The following is an 8,825-nucleotide window of genomic DNA, read 5'->3' as shown; positions in this document are numbered from 1 at the left end:
CAAGAATCGATCAGGTGCAGATCAAGAAAAATAACTTCGAAGAAAGATTTTGCAGATATGCTATATATCGCTTAAGCGACTGCGTAAATGTCTTTTTAAATTAATAAATACTCTGCATTTTCTAGGTTTATTTATTATAAGGCTATTAGAGTGCTTGTAACCTATAGGGAAACACTTGTGATTGTGTAACCTGTGTGACTTTTATCATAAAGCAATAGGTGTTTTTATTATACATTGGCCCTCTCATAGCTTTCTAGGTTGTATGTTTGTGTTTTAGAATCGCTTTATTTTTGCCAAGTATATGGCGATTGCTAAATGTCAAAAAGCATAGGTAATTTACAAAAAGATTTGTAGTAAACTTATTGAACTAAGTACAACACATATTTACAAGATCTCTTAAGCGATGTGAACTTATCACTCAATCGATGTAAGCTTATCTGTAAGCTTGTCTCTTAAATGAAATGTTTACATCGCTTAAGCAATTTTGTATTTGAGAATGATGATTTTGACACAAAGTACAACACAAATTTACCAGATCGGTTAAGCAACGTCGTTTGTCACTTAAGCTATGTAGGTTTATCTATATGCTTATCACTTAAGCGATATGTTTACATCGCTTAAGCAATCTTGTATTTGAGAAGGATGATTTTGACACAAATTTACCGAATTGCTTAAGCGACGTCGTTTATCGCTTAAGCGATGTAGACTTATCGATATGTTTATTGCTTAAGCTATGTAGACTTATCTATATGCTTATCGCTTAAGCAATATGTTTACATTGCTTAAGCGATCTTGTATTTGAGAATGATGATTTTGACACTAAGTACAACACATATTTACAAGATCGCTTAAGCGATGTGAACTTATCGCTTAAGCAATGTAAGCTTATCTCCTAAGCGATATGTTTACATCACTTAAGCGATCTTGTATTTGAGAAGGATTATTCAACAACCTAAGTACAACACATATTTACAAGATCGCTTAAGCAATGTGAAGCGCTTAAGCGATCTTGTATTTGAGAATGATTATTTTGACACAAAGTACAAAACAAATTTATCGGATCGCTAAACCGATGTAGGCTTATCTATATGCTTATTGGTTAAGCAATATGTTTACATCACTTAAGCGATCTTGTATTTGAGAAGGATGATTTTGACACAAAGTACAACCCAAATTTACTAGATCACTTAAGCGGCGTCGTTTATCACTTAAGCGATGTAGACTTATCTATATGCTTATCACTTAAGCGATATGTTTCATATCGCTTAAGCAATCTTGTATTTGAGAAGGATTATTTGACAACTTAAGTACAACACATATTTACAAGATCACTTAAGTGATGTAAGCTTATATGTAAGCTTATCTCTTAAGCGATATGTTTACATCGCGTAAGTGATCTTGTATTTGAAAAGGATTATTTGACAACCTAATTACATCAACACATATTAAGGCAATTTAAGAAGATTAGTAATGTTAATGTTAACATGGGACGTTCTGAACATCATAATAAAACAACTAGGATATGTGACACTAACAACCCTATGATACATGGAGGAATGTCGTAGCACACTAATGTGACACGTTTGTAGGATGTTTATGATTACACAGGTAGCTAACCAACATTACGGAATTCTAGTTTCTCACATAAATCCTTGGAAATTTACAAGATACAGGAGAAAAGAAGCAAATTTATTGGATCGCTTAAGCGACATCATTTATCGCTTAAGCGACATCATTTATCGCTTAAGCGATGTAGGCTTATCTATATTTTTAAGCGATATGTTTACATAGCTTAATCGATATTGTATTTGAGAAGAATTATTTGACAACCTAATTACATCAATACACTTAAGGCAATTTAAGAAGATTACTAACGTTAACGTTAACTTGGGACATTTGTAACATCACAAGATTTAGGAGAAAAGAAGCAAATTTACCATATTTCTTAAGCGACGTTGTTTGTCACTTAAGCGATGTAGGCTTATCTATATGCTTATCGGTTAAGCGATATTGTATTTGAGAAGGATTATTTGACAACCTAATTACATCAACACACATTAAGGCAATTTAAGAAGATTACTACGTTAACTTGGGACATTCATAACATCACAAGATTTAGGAGAAAAGAAGCAAATTTACCAGATCTCTTAAGCGACGTCGTTTGTTGCTTAAGCGATGTAGGCTTATCTATATGCTTATTGGTTAAGCGATATTGTATTTGAGAAGGATTATTTGACAACCTAATTACATCAACACATTTTAAGGCAATTTAAGAAGATTACTAACATTAACGTTAATTTGGAACGTTCAGAACATCACAAGATTTAGGATAAAAGAAGCAAATTTATTGAATCGCTTAAGCGATGTAGGCTTATCTATATGTTTATCGCTTAAGCAATATGTTCAAATCGCTTAAGCGATATTGCATTTGAGAAGGATTATTTGACAACCTAAGTACATTTGCCCTCTTACAATATATCAAGATCTCTTAAGCAATAAGTAAAGAGATGACCAAAATTAAATTCTTTTTTATCTCTTACTGTCAAGCTTGCTTAAGAGATACGAGCAATTTTTTTTTTTTTTTTTGGTGGTCGGGGGGCGTGCATTGTAGCGTCGTGCACACTGCTAGCTTCTCCAGTCCTCTCAAAGGCAAAAACACTCACTCCCTCAATGCCTTCCAAGTGCTCGAAAAAATGCACCAATCACCCAAACTTCTCTGATCAAACCAACACCAAGCCAAAAAGAAACCAAAATAAGAAACAGGCTGCCAATCTGGGGATATAGGCTTGGCGTTTGTTTGATCGAAGAAGTTCAGTTGATTGGTGCATTTTGTATAGCACTTGGAGGGCATTGGGGGAATGGGTGTTTCTGGTTTCAAAAGGACCAGCAAAGCCAAGGCAGGCCCTACAGTGTCTGTTCATGGTAGGTTGGTTGGCTGGAAGTTGGCAGAAGAATGGCATTGCGCACACGGTGTTAGTAAATCGATGAACAGAGGCAGCGAAAAAATAGAAAAATTTGCCTATCGATTACTCTAATTCACCAAGATCAGGGTCTGATGTATATATATTTTACATGCTTAAATTGAAACAATAAAGATCAATACAAGGACTAGAAATCTTACGCACGTTTGGAGCCTCTTTCAAGTGTCTCTGAATTTACTTCGCTATATATTCAATGTAGAATCGCACGAATTGTGATCCACACAAAGACAATCCGAAGAACCAACCCTTGTTTTGCTAGAACAATAGGATGGCTTCAAGAATCAAAGACCTTGAAGAATCAAGAAAAGAAAATTTCTCTTCAATCTTATGCCTTGGACATGAGGGAGAGAGTGGGCAAGGGTGGCTGATTTTCAATTGAAATAACAAAAATAATGAATGTTTTAACTCAAGTTGCACTTATATAGTGCAAGAGTTAAAACCCTATTCTTGTATGGAATAGACATGGGCTTCAACCCTAATCCACCCTTGTAACCAAACACCCTTTAATTGGTATTTTAAATTCTAATTAATTATTATTATAATTAAAATCAATTAATATATATAAAATATATTAACATTTAATTTAATTTAATAATAATAATACATTTAAATATATGCATACATATATTTAAATATAATCTCATTAATTTAATTTTAATATTAAATTAAATACAGGTAGTAACCTTGGCAAATTTAATTGCACTGTGAGATTACCAAAATACCCTTTCATTCTAAAAGACAAAAATACCCCTTGTACAAACTAATTCTTAAATTATCTTCTAAGTGTGTGACTCGTAGGTTCCTCGTATGCTCCTCATCATATCGGCAGTGAGTAGTATCGTGATTAACACCAATTAATCATCTCACTATACACAGACTAAGATTAACCCCTAGCAAGGCATCATGGCCACCGGATGGATTCGGATTCAGCGAAATAGCTACCTATCAACGATATGGTTACCATGCAATCAAATCCTTTCATCATCTGTTATCTCATCAAGACTGAGGTACAGAAATAGTGTCAACCTCAGTTATCCTCGATACCTCTGTATTCAGTTACTAGACCAATGATTGGAATAATAAATTGGATTGAGCAACAACTCAATCCCATTGTAGCCACAGCTTTAGTCTCATTGTCATACACTGAATTGCGCTATAAGATAACTTCTCACATAGCCGGGAGTGTTGAATCCTCTATCGATCCACCATAGTCTTGATACACTCCTTGATGTAGCCAATCACTACCGTATTGATAGCTCTAAATAGAATTACATTAGGCTAGTGTTAAACTTCACCAATTGGTGCACAAGGCTCTCTTGTGATCTCAAGTCTAAGGATCACATGCACCACCATTCGTTAGAGGATTTATTCCATAGACATTGGGGTTACCATCTATATGGAATCCTCTAGTGGGTCAATCTAGTGAACTTGCCTACAACAAGCACCCATGTGTTGCATCAGGTTGTTTGCAAACAACCTTGATAAGTGAGATCAGTCACTAGTCGTTCAACACTAGGATAGCCTTACCGTATTATTTGTGTCCTTGGTCAGAATAATACAGTGGCTACGGACATTTCTAGAATGGCCATCATATGTGATCATTGGATTCTCACTATCAAGATTTGAGACACTTGATATCCTTGTCACGATTCTACCATCCTAAGGACATATATCAATACATACAATTATGAGTTGCATGATATAGTAGAATGAATAAACATTATTACAGAGAGTCAATTCTACAATAATTGATTGGCTCTAGGGCACCTTCTGCAACCCACAGAGCTTGCCTACATTTTGCAAGGCTGCCCACACGCAAGCTTACGCGTGACATTGTGCACGCGAAGCAGTGCGCGTAGGTGCTTGTGCATAGTTACGCACACACATTGTGTCATGCACAGGCTTGCAATGTTGCATGCCTGCACAAACTGCTAGGCGCCTGCGCGCAGGCCTAAGCGTGGGCATGCCCACAAAATGCAAGCAAACCCCTATGCATGATGCCACCCTTTTACCAACTTCCAGCTAACCAACCTACCACGAACAGTATCCTTAGGGTCTGCCTTGGCTTCCTCGGTCCTTTGGAAGCCAAAAACACCCACTCCCCCAATGCCCTCAAAGTGCTTGACAAAATGCACCAATCACCCAAACTTCTTCGATCAGACCAACACCAAGAAAATATCCCTCATATTGGCACCCATAACCAATATCTTCATACAATGCATTATATCAATGAATATGTACCTGTTCTTCCTCTTCTTCCACCTCTTGGTCAGACATTTCATCGACATCGTCATCTTTGGCTACATTCGCAGGCAGGCTTGGTATGTTGTAGTGCCCTATGTCTCTTCCTCTGTCAGCGAGGAGTTTCTCCACTCTTTTTAGTCATCCGAAGTTGCTCCACCGCAACCTTTTCTTCTTCATTTTTGGAAGACCCATTGGCTGTTATTATTTCAAGAGTGGCTGGGTTTTTTGGTTAATCTCAGACATTGCACTAACAGGGGAGTTGCTTTTTAGAGAGAGGGAAGCTTGAGAAAGAGAGTGATGGCTGGAGAAAAAGAGAAAAAAAATTCAATAGATGGCAGAAGGGAAGCGAGAGAGAAAGGGTGTCAATAGGTGGGAGGAAATTGGCAAAAATGCAAGAGAGAAGAAATTTTAGTAATGGTGGAAAAGCAGGAAAAGCAAGAGAGAAGAAATTTTAGTAATGGTGGAAAAGCAGGAAAAGCAAGAGAGAAAGGGGTGTCAATCGGTGGGAGGAAATTGGCAAAAACACAAGAGAGAAGGAATTTCAATAATGGTGGAAAAGCAGGGAGAAAAGCGAGAGAGAAAGGGGGTGTCAATCTGGGTTTTGCAAAAAAGCAACTAGGGAGTTGTTCTTAACTTTTCAAATTTTAAAACCAAGTTTTGTTTATTATACTATAACACCTAAACTTCTAAATCTTAGCACCCTAAACCTTTTTGTTGTTTTAATTCAACTTAAGTATGCCACGTCAGTAATTCTAACTGAAAAAATTCAAAAACAATTTCTTGTCCATATTCTCAATTCCAAACTTGAAATGGCATGGTGGTTAAATTTCCTCATTGAGAAAAGAGATGAGGTCGGCAATGATGGCCAGACCCGCCGACTAGATATAAATGTTATAATTTTCAAAAATTTATTTAAATTTTTTTTTTCAAGTTTTAAAATATTTTAATAATATAGTTGTTCTAATAATCATAATTTTATGTAAATAATTACCGACTAGATATAAATGTTTTAATTTTCAAAAATTTATTTAAAATTTGTTTTTTTTCAAGTTTTAAAATATTTTAATAATATAGTTGTTCTAATAATCATAATTTTATGTAAATAATTAATACACTAAGGCCGAAGTTCACACCAAACATCTTACCAGTCACAATATTAAATTTTATCCAAAATAACTAAGGCAAAAATCCTTGTATAGTTCTTTTCTTTGGGCCTATTCAAGGTTTTTGTTTGGAGAGAAGTCCCTTAGAGCATCTCCAAAAGACTCTTTATATACCCCAAACTCTTTATTATAAAGAGTTTGTCTATAAAACCAAAAGTCCAATAAACTCTTTATTCTTTAAATATAAATTAAAGAGTGAGTTTGACTCTCTACATCTATAGAGTCAAATCTCACTTTCTATCCCAATTTTATTTAATAAATTACAAGTTTCTATGCATTTTATTATTAATTCTCTCTCCTATTAAGTCTCTTTCCTATTTAGAGCATCTTCAAAGGAGCCTTTATATGACCAAACTCTTTATTATAAAGAGTCTATCCATAAAAACAAGAGTCCGACATATTCTTTATCTTTAAAATATAAATTAGAGAGTGGGTTTGGCTATCCACATTTAAAGAGTCAAATTTCACTTTCTATCCTAATTTTAATTAATAAACTACAAGTTCCTATGCATTTTATTTATTAATTCTCTCTCCCATTAAGTCTTTTTCTTAAAAATAAAAAGCATCTTCATTAAATTTAAAGAGTCTATTGGATTTGAATAAAAATTGTGTTCTTTATATTTAAAAATTAATGAAGATGCTCTTTATTTATATGAAAGATGCTCTTTAAAATAAAGAGCACCATTGGAGATGCTCTTATTAAGTCTAATTTAAAGATGTCCATTGAATTTGAATACAAATTTTGTTCTTTATATTTAAAAATTAATAAAGATGCTCTTTATTTATGTGAAATATACTCTTTAAAATAAAAAGCATCACTAGAGATGCTCTTATGTAGGTTGTAGTCTTTTTCTTTTCAATACAATTATCAGGAATATTAAATTTTATACACTCCAATCTTATGCAATACTCTCCAATCCGGTATAAAATAATCAGTCCAGTCTAGTGCAGCATGTCAAACACACCGACAATATAAGGTTTGTCGAGTGGGTTTTTGATCTCTTAGAGTACTTTAAGAATTTGGATCATGACATAAAATGGTGCCAAGGACAAAAGGCAGCAGAGCAAATAAACTGGCCATGTTGGTGTCCAGCTGTATAGTTTAGTAAGCAATATGATGTGTGTTATTCGAATGAATAAAGATAGGTTGACAAACACTTCTCACAAACGCTGACATGGCAGTTCGCAATTGGTTAGTTCGCATTTGGTCAGGCGTGACCCATTGTGAGCTAACCAATTACGAGCTGACACGTCGCGTTTGTGAGAGAAAGTTAGTTATAAGGGTTTGTGAGTGTAATATTATTGTATTTGTATTCTAAGAATTAGTTAAAACTGTGCGTAGCTTTCAATTTAACAAATTAGGGATAAATTATGTTAGTTAATGACAAAAACGTGTTAAATTATATTAGTTAGATGATGAAAATCGTGTTTATTGTAACGTATTAAAGGGAAATATATTGTTTAGATGACAAAAACCATAATGGAGGTTACCACAACCAATGTTCTGAAACTCGAATTGGACCGGTTCAACCATGAATCGACACCCTTTCCGGTCTAAGGACACCTCAAGCTCAGTTTTAACCTTTGAATCGGATTAGATTGGATTTGGACCGGCTGAATAGTGACAAACCATTGATTCAACCGGACCAGTGGCAAAACTAGGTTATTAAAATCCCTAAAATTAAACTCTATTCCAATCCCTATCCATCGGCCGCAAACACACCCAGGCCCCATCCCACGCACCTCCAATACCACAACACCGCACAATAAAATATCAAATATAAAAATAAATTTATAACTGAAACGAATAAAAAAATGATGAAAAACAAAATAAAACCCTAAAATACGATAGAAAGTTAACGAAATTTGGAGATTGTGAGAGAGAATGGCGGCCATTGAAATTGAATACCATTTGAAATGAGAGCAAGATTTTCTTTCTTTAGGAGATTGTGAGAGAGAATGGCGGCCATTGAAACTGAATACCATTTGAAATGAGAGTAAGATATCTTTTTTTTCTTTTTTCTTACTTCCACCTGATTGGATTCACTGCGACAACTTGAAGAAATTGAGCGAGGGCTAAGAGGAGATGAGTTTTCAAAAAGATGAAGAAGGAAATTTTAATTTAATAAATTAAAGAAATTGACACATTAAATGATTAAATCTTGGTCTCTGAGTATAAATAAATAAATATATTATATAGGGGGCGTTTGGTTGGAGGTTATGAAAGATTACTAGGGTTATGTTATCTTACATTACTTGATTACCATGTTTGGTTGTCAAGTAATATAAGATTTCGGTAATCTTGCATTACCAATAGTTGCTACTGTCGGTAATATTAGAGATAATCTGATTACCTTCATTTTCTTAGGTATTGTAAGATTATCTTAGTAATCTTATTTTTGTTACAATTCTATCCCTTATTAATAAAAATTTTGGA

The sequence above is a fragment of the Pistacia vera genome, unplaced genomic scaffold (genome assembly GCF_008641045.1).
Source record: "Pistacia vera cultivar Batoury unplaced genomic scaffold, PisVer_v2 Contig700, whole genome shotgun sequence".
In the NCBI taxonomy this organism is placed as follows: domain Eukaryota; kingdom Viridiplantae; phylum Streptophyta; class Magnoliopsida; order Sapindales; family Anacardiaceae; genus Pistacia; species Pistacia vera.
This window is presented reverse-complemented; position numbering follows the sequence as displayed.